This window comes from Aotus nancymaae, unplaced genomic scaffold (genome assembly GCF_030222135.1).
Source record: "Aotus nancymaae isolate 86718 unplaced genomic scaffold, 86718_ANA_hifiasm-v0.15.2.pri h1tg000062l, whole genome shotgun sequence".
Taxonomy (NCBI): domain Eukaryota; kingdom Metazoa; phylum Chordata; class Mammalia; order Primates; family Aotidae; genus Aotus; species Aotus nancymaae.
Window position 1 is genome coordinate 21,000,565 of NW_026988476.1, and position 22,148 is coordinate 21,022,712.

Sequence of the window (22,148 nt, forward strand, 5' to 3'; positions counted from 1 at the left end):
ATATTATGAAAATATAAAATTTAAATATTACAAAAATGGAAAATGTAAGCTACAATATTTCTATAATAAAGAACTTATAGTAAAGGTAGAGAATACAATGTCAAAATCTAGCAATATATGTATATAGAATTTTATATATATATATGTATACACATATTTAGTATATATGCCATGGTATATATACATACTTGATGTATATCATGTATTCTAAATATATATTTACTTGGTATATTATATATATATAATATATATCAAGTATATATATTATAAATATATAATTGTATACATACATATGGATTTTTTGAAACATTTAAAGGTATGAAGTATTTATTTGGAGTCCAACAATATATTAACATTATATGTGAACATTAGTTGCTTTTGCTGATTTGTCTTATTTCTGTATTTAATTCAGCACTTTTATATTTTAGAATTCTTAATAGAGGGTTCTCTGGGATATACTCATTTTCTAGTTCGCATATGACTAAATATGGTCATATTTGCTGATTGTGTAAAGAAGTAAATATTAATTCTGACTGGTTTTGAAATAAGAAGCCTTGGGGCACCTCTTCTTTTTCCTTCCATTTTTAGATACCTCTGTTGGAGGCTTTAACACTTGGTGGAAGTGTTTTTAAAGGAGCTTATGAAGATTTGGAAAAGATTTTATTTTTAATATCCCAGATTGCATCCTCTGCATTGGGTTGGTTTTGTTACATGTGCTCCATCTGTCTTGGAGAGATGGAAAACTCAGTAAGGGAAACATGGAAAGGGCAAAATTGTTTCCCTTGTGTTATAAAATGTCTGAAAATTATTTTATATGTAAGCTCTAGTGCACGGATTCCTATTCCTTCACTTCTAAGGTCCACAACACAACCCAGGTGCCTGTCAATCTGCCAAATGAGGTGCACTGGCTCCAGGCGCTTGTGCCGTTCAAAGCAGGGAAAGAGTATATTGCTTAGCTGTTTTCTGGTTGGAAAGTTCACAAGATGGACAGCCTTTTACTGAGCCACTACTTTGAAAGATTTCAGTAAGGGTTCTTATCACTTCAGGTGAATTTAATGAAATGTACATATTGCTTCTTTTATTATGAATTTCCTCAAAGGAGAATATAATCAATTTACTTGCAGGCTACAGTTCAGCTGGGATTTATGATCTCTTTCTTCAATGTTTCAAGCTAAGTACTGGATTTTTAAAAATCTGAAAAAAAAAGAATATCTCCCTATCCCAGCTATACTTCACAGTGAAAAAAATGGAAATTTTTTCCTCACTAGACATTGCATGTAATTTCAACCTCCTATTATCTTCTTTTGTTTTTTATAAGTGACTGGAGAACAAAAACTACTAATGTTTTTTGTTCCTCTGAAAAACAGCTGGTTACATCTAATTGCAGCATTTCATGGATCGGGTGTCTGGGAAATCTAAGTGCTTTTTTCCACCCTAACATTGTTTACCATTATATTTATGTATTTATTGAGTGTCTTGTAGCCATGAAATATGAACTTCTGGAGACTAAAGATCACCTATGATGTATGTAGCACTGAATAAGATATGAATTCTTCGGTATTATCTCAAAAGGGACTTTAATCTGGAGCTATAAAAGTGACACTTCTTTGGTGTCTGTTGAATTGAAAATGATTCTTTGAACAGAATTAACCTTCAATAAGCCTAACTCACAGCCCCCAATTTTATGAACCTACCACATTGAGGTGATGTTACTATCCTGGTTTGTTAATTTTAGAGGACTGTTATCACCGAAATTTTTTTTTTTTTTTTTTTTTTTTGAGACTGAGTTTCACTCTGTTGCCCAGGCTGGAGTGCAGTGGCACAATCTCAGCTCACTACAACCTCCACCTCCCAGGTTCAAGCAATTCTCCTGCCTCAGCCTCCCAAGTAGCTGGGATTACAGGTACCCACCACCACGCCTAGCTAATTTTTATATTTTTTAGTAGAGACAGGGTTTCATCATGTTGGCCAGGCTGGTCTCAAACTCCTGACCTCAAGTGATCCACCTGCCTTGGCCTCCCAAAGTACTGGGATTACAGATGTGAGCAACATGCCTGGCCTAGAATTATTATAAATAGAGTATTTTCAATCAAAAGCAGATTGTTGGAGAAGGTTGATATTTAAAGATGGCATTACAGTTTGTAGGTTTTACAAATCATGGCTCCAGCTCATAAGTATACACATTAGTGTCTATTCCACATAATATCAAATTTTCTCATGTCCTGTGACTCATCTTAGAGCTCTACTCATTTGTCATCAATATCACCTATCCTGTTACAAGACCTGGTCATCACCTATAATTGCTTCTCCTCTGAAATCCTGAACTTGGAAATTCCACTCTGTCCTCAACCCCATACCCTTTCCCTCCCCTAGAGCTTCATCCTACCAACTTCAGTCTGTTTTTTTTTTTTTGTTTTTTTTTTGAGACAGAACCTCTCTCTGTCACCCAGGCTGGAGTACAGTGGTGTAATCTCGGCTCACTGCAACCTCCGCCTACTGGGTTAAAGCAATTCTCATGCCTCAGCCTCCTGAATAGCTAGGATTACAGGTGCATGCCACCATGCTCAGCTAATTTTTGTATTTTTAGTAGAGACTGGGTTTTTTCCATATTGGTCAGGCTAGTCTCGAACTCCTGAACTTGGCATCCCAAAGTGCTGGGATTACAGGTGTGAGCCACTGCACCTGGCCAAGCTTCAGTCTTAACAAAGCATCTGACCTTCAACACTCCCATTGAATGACCTCCAGAGCTCTTGACTTGAAGGACACTTTGATTTGCTGGCACAACCCATCAACAAATCCTGAATCTTGGATCCACCTACCCACCTGTTTTATTTGGCTCTTTATATAACTGAAAAAAAATTAAATAATCATTCAGTCAGGTGCTAATATAGATTTTTAATAACCTGAACTGAACAGTCAAGATCAGAAAAGTTTTGATCATTTTTAGTTGGCTTTCTGTACAATTTGCCTGATCTGAAATATGTGGGATTATGAATCACTAACACTTAGGACAGAGGTAACTAGCTTCCTGAAAAGTATTTTCTCGGCTGGGCGCCATGGCTCATGCCTGTAATTTCAGCACTTTGGGAGGCTGAGGCTGGTGGATCACAAGGTCAGGAGATCCATATCATCCTGGCCAACATGGTGAAACCCTGTCTCTACTAAAAATGTAAAAATTAGCTGGGTGTGGTGGTGGGCACCTGTGATCCCAGCTATTCAGGAGGCTGAGGCAGGAGAATTGCTTGAACCGGAGGCAGACATTGCAGTGAGCCAAGATTGCGCCACTGCACTCCAGCCTGGTAACAGAGAGAGACTCCATCTGAAAAAAAAAAAAAAAAAGTATTTTTTCCCTGGATTTCATGTGAACCAGACTGTTCACAGTTTTTGGTGTGTGTTTTCCTCCTCTTGCAGTTTTCAGGAAGTAAATAGGTTCCTTTCTGGGAGAAGAAGTTAAGAGTTTAAAAGAATTACAACTGGGCGCGGTGGCTCACACCTCTAACCCCAGCACTTTGTGAGGCTGAGGCGGGCGGATGGATTGAGCCCAGGAGTTTGAGACCAGTGAAAACCTGTCTCTACAGAAAATTAAAATAGCCAGACATGGTGGCCTGCTTTGGTAGTCCTAGCTCTCTGGGAGGCTGAGGTGGGAGGATCACCAGAGCCTGGGGAGGTAGAGGCTGCAGTGAGCCCTGATGGTACCACTGAATTTCAGCCTAGGTGACAGAATGAGACCCTGTCTCAAAAAAGATGAAGAAAAAGGAGGAGAAGGAAGAGGGTAGCAGAGGAGGAAGGTAGAGGAGGAAGAGGAGAGGGAGAAGAAGACAGAGGAGGAGGGAGGAGGAGAGACTCACAAAAGATTTACTGCATACCTAAGATATGCCAAGCACAGTTGTAGTCATTGTGCTGGTGATTCAGCAGTGAACAAAACACACAGTGCTGTCCTCGTAGTCTATATTTTAGTAACAAGAGACAGATAATAGGCAAATCAGTAAAATATGTGCTATGTTAGAAGGTGATAGGTAAGTCTGTGGAGCCCTGGAATGATGGAGGGGACTGTGGAGCTGCTGTGGAAAGTGTATGAGGTGCTAGCTTGAGCCAGGCTGCCTGGGTTCAAATTCCAGGTCCAACACTTACTACATGTGTGACTCTGGGCAGGTTACCTAGCCTTCCCTATCTATGAAATGATGCTATCGTAACACCAACATCTTAGGGTTGTTATAAGGATTAAATAACTGAATAACATACAAAGCATTTCCCCGGGTAGGTGCCATATAACTGCCGGCTACCTTATTTTAAGCAGCAGTTTCACCAGGTGGATTCACTGTGAAGGTGGCACCCCTCGCATGCCAGGCTCCTGCCAGGTCTCAGAGAGGGGCCCTCACACTGTGTTCATGCGGTGCTTTGGTCAAGTTTGCAAAAGTAAGATATTTTAACCACAACTGATTAAGGTGCCGTCTGTTTCCTTATGTTAGTGGCCCTGAGGTGGCCACGGGCATTTGGGGATCCAGCTAAGAGGAAGTTGAGTTGGGGACGCACTTAGCTTGGATTTCGTAGGGAATGTCTATGTGGTTTGTTCACTTCCCTGTTGATTTTGGTTACTACTGGTCATGCTGGTGTCGAAGCAGCCCCCAGGACTCCAGTGTCCACTGTGCTGCAGGGCAGGATATGCTGATGGTGATGTGTCCCACAGAGCCTGGCAGCAGAGGCATGTGGGTAGAGAGGAAAACCAGGCTCGAAATATGCAGAGCAAGAACTTAGTCTTTGGAAAATTCCTCCAATTCTCTGGCATATAAAATTGTAAGTGGGCCAGGTATGGTGGCTCAATTCTGTAATCCCAGTGCTTTGGGAGGCCAAGGCAGGTGGACTGCTTGAGGCCAGGAATTCAAGACCAGCCTGAGCAACATAGCAAGATTCTGTCTCTGCAAAAACATTAAAAAACTAGCCAAGCATGCACCTACAGCTTTAGCTATTCAGGAGGCTGATGTGGGAGGACTGCTTGAGCCTGAGAGTTTGAGGATGTAGTGAGCCATTATTGTGCCACTGCACTACAGGCTAGGTGACATAGTGAGACGCTATAGCCAAAATAAATAAATAAATAAAAACAAAAATAAAATTGTAATAGGAGGATTTGGTTATCAGGGCACAGTCAAAACAGAAGTCTTTCCCTCTCAGGAATATATTAGAGAATGCAGCATTTATGATTGTAAGTACATGGTTATGGGAAGCTGGGCATAGTGGCTCACACCTGTAACCCCAGCATTTTGGGAGGCCGAGGTGGGTAGGTCACAAGGTCAAGAGATCGAGGCCATCCTGGCCAATATGGTGAAACCCCGTCTCTACTAAAAACTCAAAAATTAGCCGGGCTTGGTGGCAGGTGCCTGTAGTCCCAGCTACTTGGGAGGCTGAGGCAGGAGAATCACTTAAACCTGGGAGGCGGAGGTTGCAGTGAGTTGAAATCGTGCCACTGCACTCCAGTCTGGGCAACAGAGCGAGACTCTGTTTCATAAATAAATAAATGCATGGTTATGGGCTAAATGTGCTGCTCCTCCACCCCCACTTCACACACTGAAGCCCTAATCCCCAGTGTGATGGTATTTGGAGACAAGGCCTTTGGGAGGTGACTCCATGAGAGTTGGACCCTCATATGAAATGAAATCAAAGAACCTGCTCTCTCTCCCCTCCATATAAAGATATAAGCAAGAAGGTACCTGTCTACAAGCCAGAAAGGGCGCCCTCACCGGAACGCCACCCTGAACTTGAACTTTCCACCTTTAGAACTGTGAGAAATAAACATCTGTTGTTTAAGCCACCTAGTGTATGGTATTTTGCTATAGCAGCCTGAGCTGAGACACACATACAGTTTTTTTTCTTTCTTAATGGGAATCACGTGAGATAGAATTATAGCATTTCTATAAGCAGCAAGAAGGTCTGTGTGTGAAGTTGCAAGCTGTGACTACAGGCGTGTGCTACTATGTGTGGCTAAATTTTTAATTTTTTTTTTTTTTTGTAGAGACAGCATCTTGCTGTGTTGCCCAGGTCGGTCTTGAGCTCTTGGGCTCAAGATCCCGCCTTGGTCTCCCAAAGTGCTGGGATTACAGGTGTGAGCTGCCACACCAGCCTAACATCATTTTTAAGTAGTGATGAACATAAATTATATTTGAAAATATCTGCATCAACTGAAATGTGAGGTGAAAACATGGTGTGAAAAATGTGTGATTTCTACTAAGTCAAAGTCATACATATTGCTGACTTTACTGTAGTCACTTTCTTAACATGAGTAATTGAAGATGATGATAAACTTTAGTAGGAGGAAAGTGAAAATAAAGATGCAATGCTTTTCCTACATAAGTGTACAGACAGCTCTGGCCAGGTGAAGAACACCTGTTTTATTTTTCTTTTCTTTTTTCTTTTTTTCTTTTCTTTTTTTTTTTTAAGACGAAGTCTCACTCTGTTGCCCTGGCTAGAGTGCAGTACAATGGTGTGATCTAGGCTCACTGCAACCTCTGCCTCCTGGGTTCAAGCGATTCTCCTGCCTCAGCCTCCTGAGTAGCTGGGATTACAGGTGCATGCCTGGCTAATATTTGTATTTTTAGTAAAGACGGGGTTCACCATGTTGGTCAGACTGGTCTCAAACTCCCAACCTCATGATCTGCCCACCTCGGCCTCCGAAAGTGTTGGGATTACGGGCGTTAGCTACTGTGCGTGGCCCAAACACCTGTTTTAAAGTGATTGCTGGCACTCACCTCCTCTTTTCCATTCCTCCTGCCACTGACCTACTTAGAGTCCCATCTCCACGTGGACTCCCCACAGACGCCTGAACTAAGTCCTCCCCTTTCTTCTAAGCCTGCTGTTACTCCAGTGTTTCCTGCATATCTGAGAGGAGTTGCCCCCACCCACTCACCTACACCAGAAGCTGAGCATCAGGCCTCCCTCTCCATATCCCCTTTGGACAGAGCCCCGACTCCTCCACGGAGCTCAGATTCGCCACCCTCTCCACCTACCTCCAGTGCCTGCTCTCTTCGTTAGATGACTACAACAGCCTCCACACTGCTATCCTCGTCCGGACTCAGCAATCGTTCTTGCAAAGGCACAGACCTATCTAGAACCCAGATTGGATCAGGGTGCACAGCTGTTTTCATCCTCCTGGCTGTCTTCAGGATGAAATTCAGCCTCCTCAGCATGGCGTGGCTTTCTGTTCACCTTTCCAACCCAGCTCCTGCAAGTCCGTGTTCCAGCCACCCCTCCTTTTTTGAGTTGTCCAAACTGCGGATGATCGAGGGGTTAAAAGCGGGGCTCAAGAGCCAGCATGCCTCAGTTCAAATCCCGGCTCCACCAGTCACTGACCAGATGGCCTTGGTAACATTCCTCGGCTCCTCTGTGCCTCAGGGACCTCAGATTCGGAATGGAAATGATGAGGGCACTGGGCACACAGGGCTGTGGGGATTCAGTGATATACCACATGAGAACCACACAGAGTAAGGCTGTGATGTACAGAAAAACTGAGCACAGGGGCTTTGCTACGATTTCCTGTTTCCCTGGAGAAATAGCCTTTCTCCTGGTCTCTGCTAACCTAATCATTCCTTTAAAATGCAGGCAACTCCCCATCCTTAGACCCTTCTCTGTCCTGGGTTGGGCTGAGCTGGGCTGGCTGCTCTGGACTTCATTGCCCACTGCCCAATTCACCACAAGCTTGTCACTTACCTGTGTCCTGCATTGAATGGGCAGTCCTCCAGGCAGAGAATGTGGCACCCTCATTCATAACACAGGAGCCACCTAGAGCCAGAAATTTACTTCTCACGTTTTTGGAGACTGGGAAGTCTAAGATCAAGATATTGGCAGATGTGGCATCTGGTGAGGGCCTGCTTTTTTTTTTTTTTTTTTTTAGCACTGGCTGTAGTGCAGTGGCAGGATCTTGTTTCACTGCAACCTCCACCTCCCTGGTTCAAGCCATTCTCCTGCCTCAGCCTCCTGAGTAGCTGGAATTATAGGTGCCTGCCACCACACCCAGCTAATTTTTGCTTTTTAGTAGAGATGAGGTTTCACCATGTTGGCCAGGCTGGTCTCAAACTCCTGGCCTCGTGATTGGCCCGCCTCTGCCTCCCAAAGTGCTGGGATTACAGGCATGAGCCACTGCGCCCGGCCTGAGGGCCCACTTTCTCATAGATGGAGCCTTCTCTCTGTGTCCTCACGTGGTGGAAGGGGCAAACAAACTTCCTCCTGCCTCTTTTATAAGGGCATTAACCCTATTCATAGGCTTTCAGCATATGAATTTTGGGGAGACACAGACACTCAGACCATAGCAGAGGCTGAATGGAAAGAGAGAATACAAATCAAAGGACAAAAGGCTAATGAAAATAAAGAACAGCCAGTTTTCTTCCCCACTCTGGACAATTTGCTTTTCAGAGTATTGTAAATGCGTGCACTTATCTTTCTGTTTCTCTGAGTGGTCCTGTCTGTACTGAGTCCTTTCCTAGCCAATTCCTGGGCCCGATAGCATCAGGCTTCTGAAAAAGGAACAAAAGTCATGGGGGAGCTTTGCTGGGCAGAGGAAGGAAGCTCTCAGCTTGCTCCTCAAAAAGAGGTCTACAGGGAGACCGTAGCCATTTCAAACTCTTTTAGCTAAAGGTGTTACAGCGGTGGGAGCAAGAACTTAAACATATATATGTAAATTCTGTCTCACTCTATATACAGAGAGAGACAGCATCTCACTCTATCACCCAGGCTGGAGTGCAGTGGTGTGATCTCAGCTCACTGCAACCTCTGCCTCCCAAGTAGCTGGGATTACAGGCGTGCACCACCATGTCCAGCTAATTTTTATATTTTTAGTAGAGACAGAGTTTTTCGCTATATTGGCCAGGCTGGTCTTAAACTCCTGACCTGAGTTTAAGGGAGGGTATGGCAGGCAGATCACAAGGTCAGGAGTTCAAGACCAGCCTGACCAACATGGTGAAATCCTGTTTCTTCTAAAAATACAAAAATTAGCTGGGCATGGTGGTGTGTGCCTGTAGTCCCTGCTACTGGAGAAGCTGAGGCAAAGTTGCTTGAACCAGGACCTGGGAGTTGGAGGTTGTAGTGAGCTGAGATTGCGCCACTGCACTCCAGCCTGAGCTACAGAGCGAGACTCTGTCTCTAAATAAATAAACAAATAAAATTCCTGGGCTGGAAGTCCATGCTGGGATGGGGGAGCAAGCTGCCCCGGGGCTGAGCAGGAAGTGCCCAGGAGCCTGCCTGGGAGCAGCACCCCTCCCCAGCCCTTCTCTTCCAAGCCACCCTCACTCTTCCAAGTTGTCAAGGCACATCAAGGCCAAAGGAAACAGCACCTGTAGGCTAGGGCTTTGGAAAGCAGAGGCAACAGCTGTGTGAGGGGAAAGCTCTGGGCAGGGGGGCAGCCCCGGCTGAGTCTAAAAATAAAACCCGGCCTGACAGCCTGACAAAGGGCCTCTTGTCAGGCGCAGCAAGAGGGGCTGTCCTGGCCGCCCTTGCGAGGCTGTTCTGGGGCCACGTGGGGAGTCCCTCCCTTTCTGCCTCTGGCGCGTCATTTTCCAAAAGCCTAATCTTCAGGTGGACCCGCCTAACCTCAGTAAACAAGCCGCCTCAGTTGGATGTTTAAAGATGATCAGCTGTGGTACCTTTGTGTGCAGACTCCACTGTCTGCAGTGAAAGTGAAACCGGGTCCAGCCCAGCTTGCTCTTCAGAGATGGGCGGTCTGCCTGCGCCATACTAGAACAGCAGCTCCAGATAGGCAGCGATGAAACACATCCGTCTTTGGGAAGGAAGGAGGAGTGCCGCTGTGTTTCCCCATTTTACAAAAAAGAAGCCCTTGGAACCGATTTGCTCTCACGATGTTGTCAGCTGCAGGCCAAAGTGGGCTCCCCACAAAGGCAGTCCTTTTACTCTCTGCGCCGCAACAGAGCTGGTTTTTCTGTGCCTGCGGGGTGGGAATATCCCGCCTGTGCTCCCGGGGCTTCAACTCAGGCCGGTCAGGAGGAAGTTTCTCAGCTTTAAAATGATCATATTCCTCAACGGATTGAAAATGAAAATTGTCAATAAAAAAGCAGGCCCGGCGTGGTGACTCACGCCTGTAATCCCAGCACTTTGGGAGGCCGAGGCGGGCAGATCACTAGGTCAAGAGATCGAGACCATCCTGGCCAACGTAGTGAGACCCCCGCCCGTCTCTACTAAAAATACAAAAAATTAGCTGGGCATGGTCGTGTGTGCCTGTAATCCCAGCTACTAGGGAGGCTGAGGCAGGAGAATCGCTTGAACCCGGGAGGAGGAGGTTGCGAGATGGCGCCACTGCACTCCAGCCTGGGCGACAGAACGAGACTCCGTCTCAAAAAAAAAAAAAAAAAAAAAAATCAGGGAAATTAGAAAATTAAGCACTAATGGGGAGCAGAAATCATCTGCTAGAAGGATTTTCTCTAGTATTTAATTTTAAAGCTTTTTAAAATGTATATCTTTTTGGTGTAAATGATTTTAAAGCAGAACTAGCCGGCATCTCAATCTCTAGATTGAAACTTTGGGCTCCAAGGCGTCACCGTTGTTTGTGCTCCTCATCAGCTCACTGCTGCCCCCGCGTGTCTGATCTAAAAATCACAACACAGGGCTTGTTTTCAATTTTATGTTTTGCAAATAAATAAAGTCCCACCACCACCACCCCTCTCTCCGCCCCCAACCTATTAGCTCCCATGACAAAAAATGGTACAGAATAAAAGCAATGTTTTAGCTTGTTAGAGACAGCTGCATAACCCAGGTGAATTTTCAACAAGTCTTTCATTCCAGAAGATATCATTAGATAAGATAAGATATCGTTAGATCATCATTAGATTACTTAATTTTTTTTTTTTGGCAGTTCATTGAGCCTTTGCTGAAGGGATAAATTTAATTCTTAAGGGGAGTGGTTATGATTATATTAGTGATATAAGTCTTACTAATGATATCCTCTTCTTGAGAAACCACGAGTTACTTATTGACCTGCATTAGATTTTATTTGATAACTTTCAATAAAAACCCTATATTTAGGATGATTGAAAGTTTGCTTTCAATCACAAAGAGTCTGTGATGTGAGAGAATTTCTGACACATGGCTCAAACATTCACCAAAGGGCAGCCTCTGTTCACCTGGCACCTTTGTCTGTAGTGAGCAGACTGAGTCCCTGTTTTGTTATAAAACTAGGCTGCCTGTGTGAGTTCTACTGAGCACCAATTTTTCCTACTTCTTGTTCATCTATGTAATTTATCTGAGTCACTTTTTGCTTTGTAAAAACTGGGACCACACAGAATATCATGCTGCTCTAGATGGAATTTGAAAAGTGCCTTCCATCCTGAATAGATCAAAGGGTCTGCTTCTTTATGCAGAAAGGATGCACTCTCCTCTTCAACATTGCCCGTATGAAAGAAATGGCCACTTGTTCTCAGTACTCACACCAGAATCTTCCTATACTTTAGTGACACTTCCTGAAGTCATCCACTAAAGTCTGAGTGCCATTTGTGGATCTTAGTGATCTTTCGCTGTTCAGTCCAGAAATAGCTCTGGAAGAGAGGGATGAGGCTTTAACTCTTACCAAAGCAATCAAACAAGACTGGTTAAAGTTCGTGCCCACATTGGACCCATGGGGGCAGATTCTCTTAGATTCAACCCCAAGTCTACTCCCAAAGGAAAGCTGTGAGGGGCATGGTCTGAATGGCAGCCAATATTAACATAAGAAGAGCACGTGGTAGAATGTTCATCATGACTTGGAATTCTTTCAGTCAGCTGTGTGAGGTTCCTGTGAACTAGGTTAAGACCAGCTTTATCACTCTGGAACATAAGGCAGAGATTATGGAACACAAAATGGGATACAAGTCCAGTATTTCTTGGCTATTGAAATTGCTCTGACCAAGTGTTTCCTATGTTTCTAGTAACATTCCAGGTTCAGCACATCTACAGACATTTAGCCCTATCAATGTCTGGAAAGGCAGCTGACAACCTTGGCAGCAAGGACTTCAGAGTTTCGACACAGGTGGAGCTCTAAGGTGACTGATTGGATAACAGGGCTGGAGAGAATGCCTTGCGGTGGCATTTGCATTCAAGCACACTGCTTTCTTTTTGTTATTTGTTTTTGAGATGGAGTCTTGCTCTGTTGCCAGGCTGTACTGCAGTGGCACGATCTCGGCTCACTGCAATCTCTGTCTCCTGGGTTCAATTCTCCTGCCTCAGCCTCCCGAGTAGCTGGGATTACAGGCACACACCACCACACCCAGCTGATTTTTGTATTTTTAGTAGAAACAGGGTTTCATCATATTGGCCAGGATGGTCTCAATCTCTTGACCTCATGATCCACCCGCCTTGGCCTCCCAAAGTACTGGGACTACAGGTGTGAGCCACTGCACCCAGCGTCAAGCCACTGTTTTCAATTGTGTATCTATTACAGGTGGCTCTGAGGGTCACTGTTGCAGCTGCCCATTGGAACTGTCATTGAAGAGAATTCAGTTGGTCATGCCTTCATTTTTTCAAATGATAGGCTCATTTTAAGTATAGAAACACGGTGTGAAGAGTTTATTCATCCTAGGTGGAAGTCTGTTCAACAGACCAGGGAATCTATGGTTGTATGACAGTTTTGGAAATCTCAGAGTGAGGAGCTGCCTGCAATGCCTGCAAGTCTTCAGGCTTGTCAGTTCAGCCTGGAGCGGTCCACTTCTCTAAGTGCTGTCAGGAGGGAGGAAGCAGAAGTCCTGGAGCCCACGCCTGCCTTAACCTTGTGTCTTTACCTTTGCCACTGATCGTTCTCCTGACCACCATCCAGTTGGGGCCATGCTACTATATTGCTGTCTGCGTGTCTGTAGAGGAGTGGAGGTGAGTGAGGAGTTAGTGGGAGTTACGGAAGCTATAGAATAAATATAGCACATCTTCTTGGATTCTTGATTTTACTCAAAACTTAGTAACATGTACCCTTTTATTAAAAGAAATGACAATATATCATAGAGTGTGAATTTGTTGGGATTAAATTCGGCTGTAAGTAACAGAAAAATCCAAAGTAACAGTGGCTTAAGAAAATGGACATTTTTCTTTTTTTCATACTGACAAGTTTGAGAGGGCTGGTATGGCCATCCACAGGGGCCAAGATGCAGCTCCTCTGTCTCATTGTTTTGACTTGAGTAGCTTCCATGCTCAAAGATATCTCCTGGCACAAGACAGCTGCCAGAGAAGGAGCCTTTAAATGTGCATTCCAGAGAGAAGGAAGGAGGAAAGGATGTACCTTTAGAAAGACTTCTGAGAAGTCATATATGTCACTTCCTTTCTGTCACATGGCTACAACTATTTACAAGGGAGAGTTGGAGAAGCCTCTGTCTCTTTATTGGAGGCAGGTGTTTGCCACCTGAAATTTGATAGTCCTATGGCTGTAAAAGAAGGGAACTAAATGTTGGGGTCATTTAAACAAAGTGTCAGGTGAGGCTGAGGCAGCTGATTCATGGCCCGTACTTTGAGTAGAAAGGGACACAATCTACCCTGGCCTGGCTTCTGCCTGTGTTTCTCCAGTCTCGTCTCCTCTCCCCTTGTCAGTCCCAATGCTTCAGTCATACCAGCTTTCTTGCTGGGTCTTGGTTACTTCCAGCTTGTACCCAACCAAGGAGTCCTTAAACTTGCTATTACTTCTGGCTGGAACCCCACTTTGAAGTCTTGTCATTAAGATCTCAGATAAAGGCTGAGTGTGGTGGCTCACCCCTGCAATCGCAGCACCTTGGGAAGCCGAGGGGGGCACATCATGAAGTCAAGAGATCGAGACCATCCTGGCCAACATGGAGAAATCCTGTCTGTACTAAAAATACAAAAGTTAGTTGGGCATGGTGGCGTGCACCTATAGTCCCAGCTACTCAGGAGGCTGAAGCAGAAGAATCGCTTGAACCTGGGAGGCGGAGGTTGCAGTGAGCTGAAATTGTGCCACTACACTCCAGCCTGGCAACAGAGTGAGACTCCATCTCAAACAAACAAAAAAATGAACAAAAAACAAACAAACAAAAAACCTCAGTTAAAGTAGTTTATTATCTGATTTGGTTTTGATAGCACTAATCTGAATTTATATTATTTATTTATTTGCATGATTGCCTTTTGTCTTCCCCCTCTAAAATGTCAGTATAATGAGAACAGGAAAATTATTTGTCTTGGTCAACTTTGAAGCCCCAACACTTAGAAGAGTACTTAGCACATGTGCTCAATATGTTTGTAGAATAAAGGGGCAATAATGAACAGTCTTCCTAATGATACTATTGGTTCCTGAGGTTGGAGGCATGACCTATCTTTTCCCTTTCCTCTACAAGGCTTTATACGACGGAGTATGTACAGCTGGCATTTGATGAGTGCTTGTCGAGTGGGATTGCACAAGAGAAGGATTGCCTGTCTAATCTCTAGATGGGACACAGGTGGGGTGGGGTGGAATCGCACCTTTACACATGACGTGACGACTATGCTAAGCATAGAACTGGCCTCTGGGTGAGGGAGGTGAGAACAGGGCAGCAGACCCCAGATCAGGCTGGCTCAGTGCACCTTTCAGCCCTTTCACTTGCCCTGGTTTCTTTCCCATCTTCCCGCAGTTCACAGTTGTATAGGTGCAAACTGAAGAATTCCAGAGAGGCCTATGGAGAATGTATGTGACGAGGAGATTGAAGTTGTGTAGACTGGCTATGGTACAGATTCAAGTTTGTCAATTATTTACAAAATACGTATTGAGCACCTGCTGAGTGCCAGACATTATGCTAGGTGCTGGAGATACACACAGCCTGTATGTGTGAAATTTTGTTCCAAGCTTAGCAAGTAACACCAAACACAAAAAGGATTCCTGATTTAGATAGTGCAAGACTATAGAATTGCATATGAAACACTGTAGCCCTTCTGCAGAAAAATTGTTTAATTTGTCACCGCACAAAGCTACCCAACACTCACCTCTGGATTAATGAGCTGGTATTTGGTAAGTAATTTGTGATTGCTGGGTTGGGAGGACTCCTTTGGGAGTTCCTATCTTCTTTGTCACTTAGCAGGCAGGAGAAAGAAGAGCACTATCCATCCCTACTCTCACACATCCCTTTGTCTTTTGCTCTGCAAGGAAGGGTGTGAGTCTCCTGCTGGTATCAATTTTTAATTGCTTTTGGTAGGCGGCGAAGTAGAACAGGGTAACTGCATGGACTCCTAGGTACATTTGTGTATCTATTAGTGTTTATTGGCAATTAAACTTCTATGTTGGTCTATAAGCCATAATGTTGATGATTGTCTTTGCAAATGAATGCATGCAAATATGCCCAGGAGCCTGACAAAGAGAGTATCAAATATATTCATTAATAAATAATACCAATACTGTGCATTTGTAGGCTGAAATTTTTTTCAACTTCAAAGAAGAGCTTTCATATCTATGATCTCATCTCACATGACATATGATTATTTTAAACTCCTCTCTAGGGACAGGTTGTTCCTTGCATGCTAAGCCAGGCCATGTGAAGATAATGAAGTCCCGCCTCGGGCTACCGGACACCATTCCTACCATCAGGCCAGCCTGCCCAAGTCTCCTGGGGTATTTGCCTGCTTGTTTAAAAACTAAAGGCCAAGATGAAAAAGTACACTAATTTCAAGCTGTGCTGGGAGCACACATACTCGGGCATGGGCAGGGGAACCGAGGAAATGAAGCTGCTTTCAGGACCATCTTCAAAGATTCTCGAAACAATGAGAAACAGATTAATTCAAACTGATGGCCGGGATTCAGAAAGCCCAGAATTACAGACCCGTCCTCTTTCAGGATGAAAAGCCAGTTCCTGTTTACTTTATCTGTAGCTATGACCTTTTTCCTGTCTTCCCAATTTCTTCATGTGTGTTTTCATTAACAGGAAGTATTTTTTTACATATTCTTGGTTATCTTTATAATAGCTTTCCTGTTGAACTTCAATGGGCTAAAAATTTAGTGTCATTATTTATCCTAAGGCTGAAGAACTGTAAGACCTTGGAAATGGCCTTACTCAGAATTTATTTGAGGGCATTAAGAAAAAAAGGAGAAATCAAGGAAATAAAATAAACCCCTGATTGGGAGGCTCTCCCCGCCTCTCTGTCTCTGTGATCGTAAAAGCAGTCTCAGTGTCTCCGCACCACAAACATTCAGGCTTGTGTCCACTGTAAAGATTGCTTCAGAATTTTCTACCTGGATATCTGTATATCCAGATATGATATGACCGGACACTGTAGGTGGTGGTAAATTTTTCCATCCTGATTACTCATGAAGCAGAAATAATTAGTGCTTACCTAAACAGTGAGTAACTATTTGAATTCTGCTATTTTCAAGGGGAAGTGGAAGAACTAGTAACCCAGTTTATAACTACCAGTTGCCCCTTGGGGTGCTGTGACAGGTTTAGTTTCTTGCCAGGTACTGGTGCTATTTGATAGTCTCACCTTGCCTGCTCTTTTGTATGAATGTAGCCCATGCTGTGCTTGCATGCAGTGGGCATTCAATAAATACTGAATGAATGCAGCTTATCATCCATCATTTGGTCTGTTTGGGTCTCAGTTTCCTCTATGTAAAATGAGATTATTAGCAAATGAGTGCTTATGTATCTTCCAGCTTTAACATTCGATGGGGCTCTCTGGATAGCCATTTTAAATTACGTCCTATCTCCAAGGCTGTTTCTAAGCAACACAAGAGTAATTCCCTGGAATCCTTGCCTGACCTCCTCAGCCCACACAGGTGTTTCTCACTGGGCCTCGTTATTATCCGGTGGTTCCCCTCAGGTTGTTATTTAGCTTTTTATTTTTTATTTTTTATTTTTTATTTTATTTTTTTTTTTTTTGAGACGGAGTCTCGCTCTTGTTACCCAGGCTGGAGTGCAATGGCGCGATCTCGGCTCACCGCAACCTCCGCCTCCTGGGTTCAGGCAATTCTCCTGCCTCAGCCTCCTGAGTAGCTGGGATTACAGGCACGCGCCACCGTGCCCAGCTAATTTTTTTGTATTAATAGAGACGGGGTTTCACAATGTTGACCAGGATGGTCTCGATCTCTCGACCTCGTGATCCACCCACCTCGGCCTCCCAAAGTGCTGGGATTACAGGCTTGAGCCACCGCGCCCGGCCTATTTAGCTTTTTATATATGTAGGTCCTGCCCTTGCAATTAGAGTGGAGGCTTCCAAAACCAGATACTATATAAAATATATAAATAAAGACATGTCACCTGAAGGCTTAATCTTAATGTTTTCTAGAGAGAATACTGGGCTTCAGGGAAATAGAAGAATCAAGATAAATATCAAGTTTGTGTTAGGGAAACTTGGTGTATGATGACTCTGTTCTTCAAGATAGGGAATTCTGCAAGGGGAACAGGTTTGGAGGAGGAAGCAGAACAGATGACTTTAGTGAAGTGCCACATTCTGTACATTTTTCTGGGAGACTCTCAAAGATTATTAGAAAAGAAAAGATTTTGAGATATGAAATCTTGACCAAATGAACATATTACTGTGTTTAGCCCAGAGCTTCCCGAATAAAGATAGTGTTGATCTAAAGAAAGAAACTCAGGCAAAATTAATATAGGTAAAAAGTTTATTTGGGCCAGCGTTGAGGAGTGCAGCCTGGGAAACACTAGGGAGTGCAAAGGACAAATAAGGAGAGGGGGCAGTTACAAAAGTTGTTTGTTGGGAAATCTCATTGGTTCACAGTAGTAACATTGATTGGCCATATACATTGTTGGACTCTAGGGTATGAGTTATGTCTCCAGCATGTAGCGACGTTAGGTTAAGCTATGGATACTTGGCGTCACTCAGTGTAGAGCCCACATAACAAGAGGAGATTACTTAGGTCAAGGGAGGAGTGAGAGGTGACTACTGTCACATTTCAATGTCTCACTGGGGCTGATAATTTAAAGGGGCTCACACTTCTCAGATAAAAACGTTTCCTTTCTTTCCCAATAGTTTTATTTTTATCATTTTTATCTTTTTTTATTATTATTATTGAGACAGAGTCTTGCTCTGTTGCCCAGGCTGGAGGGCAGTGGTGCAATCTCAGCTCACTGCAACCTCCACTTCCTGGGTTCAAGTAATTCTCCCACCTCAACCTCTCAAGTAGCTGGGATTACAGGCATGTGCCACAGTGCCCGGCTAATTTTTTTTATTTTTAGTAGAGACAGAATTTTGCCACATTGGCCAGGCTGGTCTCAAACTTGTGACCTCAAGTGACCTGCCTGCCTCGGCTTTCTGAAGTGCTGGGATTACAGGCCTGAGCCACTGAGCCTGGTCTCTTTTCTAAAAGGTTCTGGAAATCCTGGTGTATACAACGTAAGAAGAGAAGCAGAGCTAGGACGGAACCGTGAGGACAGTTAACTTTTAAGGAATGGCTGGAGAAATTTGGAAAGGAACACCCAGAGAGGTAGGAGGGAGTTGTAACTGCTGGGGTTTAATCTCAGCTCACTTCTTCCACAGACATTAGGAAAACTAAATCTCATGTCTTACTGTGGAACAGCAAAGACTCTATGGGCCATGTATGGGAATGTGGAGAGCTCTTCGGAAGAAACATTGTACTCAATGTATTCAAGCACTTCCAGTTTCAACTGAAAGGGGCCCATGACATTATTATTTTTTCTTCTCAAAGAAATCACCCATTTAGCTAAAAGGAAACCCATATTAACACTCTCAATTCCAAGCGCATGAGACTAATCCAACAGCTACTCCTGAAACGATAATGAATCATCTTAAATTAGATCTAATGTAGAAGATAATACAAAACTTTAACAACATACAAAAAGAGATATTCTGAGTTGCGTTAGTTACATCATTCTTCCCCTATCATCTGGGACTAGACTTAAACTTCCCTTTAATGGTTTATTTCAATCTCAACAATATTAGATTAAGAAAAAAATTCTGGCTGGGCACGTGCCTGTAATCCCAGCACTTTGGGAGGCCAAGGCAGGCAGATCATGAGGTCAAGAGCTCAAGACCATCCTGGCCAGCATGGTGAAACCACGTCTCTACCAAAAATACAAAAATTAGCTGGGTGTGGTGGTGCGCACTTGTAGTCCCAGCTACTAGGGAGGCTGAGGCAAGAGAATCACTTGAACCTGGGAGGCAGAGTTGTAGGAAGCCGAGATCCTGCCACTGCACTCCAGCCTGGTGACAGAGCAAGACTCCATATCAAAAAAAAAAAAAAAAATTCTACTGTGCATGGAAAGCTGAGAAAGGGTGAAAAACATACATAGTGCTTATGCTGGTGGGATTGTATAATGGTGTAGTCACTCTGGAAAACAATTTGGCAGTTCCTCAAAAAATTAAACATAGAGTTACCTATATGACTGAGCAATTTCACTCCTAGCTATACAAGCAAGAGAAAGGAAAACATGTCCACACAAAAACTTGTATGCAAATATTTGCAGCAGCATTATTTGCAATAGATAAAAGGTAGAAACAACCCAAATGTCCATCAACTGATGAGTGGATAAACACAATGTGGTATATCCATACAAAGGAATATTATTCAGCCACAAAAACGAATGAAGTATTCATTGAGATAGCATATGGATGAACCTTGAAAACACTATACTGAGTTAAAGAAGCCAGACACAAAATGCAACATATTGTTTGATTCATTTATATGAAATGTCCAGAATAGGCAAATGCATAGAGCCAGAAAGTAGATTAGTGATTGCTTAGGGCAGGTGAAGGGCAGAATGGTGAATGCTAATGGATATAGGATTTCTTTGGGGGGTGACAAAAACGTTCTAAAATTATGGTAAATAGTAGTGATAGATGCATCATTCTGTGGGTATACTAAAATTCCTGAGTTGTACAAGTTGTATACTTTGAAAGGGTGAATTTATAGTGTGTGAATTATATGTCTCAATAAAGCTTTATTTAAAAATAAAAGAAAACATAAGGGAGATTAATTCTTTCTTTTCAAGATATCTAGTTCTTCAACACCCAACTGCCTTATTATCAGCAGTTTTATGTTCACAGCTATGCAGCAGCTGAGAGGTGGACAGTCTTATTCCCCATTCCCTGTTTTTTTAAGAATAATTTTAGATGGTCAGATGAAGCTATCTCCAATCAAAATGCATTTTTCTGCTAGTGCAAATAACATTCAACTGTTGGTTTCTAATGTATTGGTACCATCAGCTTTAACATTTGTATAACATGACATAGGGCATATTCATTTATACAGTTTATCAGTACATTTTTTAGGTCACTTTTCTGAAAGTCAGGTTTATTGAGGTACAAATCATATTCAGTCAAATTCATCTGTGAGTTACATGAGTTTTTGTGGATATTTATAGTAACCACCACCACACTTGAGATGTAGACTGTTTCCATCACTCTAAAATGTCTCTTCACACCTTTGTAGTCAACTTCCCCTCCCCACCTCCAGCCCTTGGCATCCACTGATCTAATCTCTGCCCTTAGGGCACTTTTCATTTCCTGTTCTGTGTTCTCGTGGTTCATCCTGAGATGAATCTCTACCAGCTGGGATCCTGACTTGTATCCCTACGGTGCCCAGTGTGGTACCTCGCATCTAAAAGGTGCTCAGTAAATGGGTGCTGAATAAATGAATGAATATTTTGTTTTTCAGATTCTATCAAATCATATTGGAGACTTTGTTTTCTGATTTCCAGGACGAACCCTTTGAAAGGGGCTATTTATATTGGGAAAGGCCTTCTTGTAGAGTCTTACACAACCTTTCAAAAAATGGGTCACAGTGGTTTCCAACTTCAGAGATTTTGCCGAGCATTTCAAACGTATCCTCAGACTTGGGGCTTACAACTTTATCTGACTAGCAAGTAGATGGAAATATCCTCTCTCAACTTGAGCAAGTAGATGGAAATAGACTCTGGGACCACATGGAGCTGTTCTCTCCTCCTGCCTCTGCCCTCTTCTTTGATCCCTCCATCTCCACATGGCATGGCCCCAGAGTCACATCCAGGGCTTCTCTGAACAGGTTCTGTGAGATTCCAGACCAAGTTTATGAAGAACTCTAGGGGCAGAATCAACATCTGCTTGAAGCTTTCTCATCATGCAGGGTGTGGCTCTGTGAAAACCTACTTGCAGCTGGCTCATCAGTCAGGCTTGGATCCCATTGTTCCTTCTTGAGCTAATTCCTCTTCTATCTTGATGTATGTGCATCAGAAACTAAACATTCCAGCCAGGTGTGGTGACATGCACCTGTAATCCCAGCACTTTGGGAGTCTAAGTGGGAGAATTGCTTGAGGCCAGGAGTTTGATAGCATCCTGGGCAACATAGTGAGATCCCATCTCTACACACATACACACACACACACACGCAAGCCAGGCATGGTGATACATACTTGTCATCCCACCTACTTGGGAGGCTGGGGTGGAAGGATCGCTTGAGCCGAGGATTCAAGTGAGTTCAAGTGCAGTGAGCTATGATTGCACCACTGCACTCCAGTCTCAGTGACAGCGTAAGACCCCGACTCCAAAAAAAGAAAGAAAGAAGGAAAGAAAGAAGGAAGGAAGGAAAGAAAGAAAGAAAAAAGAAAGAAAGAAAGGAAAAGAAAAGAAGGAAGGAGGGAAGGAGGGAAGGAAGGAAGAAAGGAAGGAAGGAAGAAAATGAACATTCCAGAGCAAGTATAATAGGTAGTGAACAAAACTCCCCTTTGCCCTGACAGTTCTATGAAATGGACTAGTCCTCAAAGAAAACTGCCCTTTCTTGAAAAGTGTGGGTACGTTTCCCCAGACCGTCCTACTATATTTAAGCAGATGGCTCCTCACGCACTTTCTGGCAGTGACAGCCCCCCGCTGTACCCTTTGAACACAGATACTACTAAAAACCCATTTCACCTTTAAGATGTTGCACCTTGCCTCTAAGATGAACCTTGATGCTGGCATCCTAAGGCATCCAAATAAAACCTCATTCCCACCAGGCGCGGGACTTACGCCTGTACTTTGGGAGGCAGAGGCGGGAGGATCACCTGAGGTCGGGAGTTAGAAACCAGCATGAACAACATGGAGAAACCCCGTCTCTACTAAAAATACAAAATTAGCTGGTCATGGTGGTGCATGTCTGAAATCCCAGCTATTAGGGAGGCTGAGGCAGGAGAATCGCTTGAACCCGGGAGGTGGAGGGTGCGGTGAGCCGGAATGGCGCCATTGCACTCCAGCCTGGGCGACAAGAGCAAAACTCCGTCTCAAAAACAAAACAAAACAAA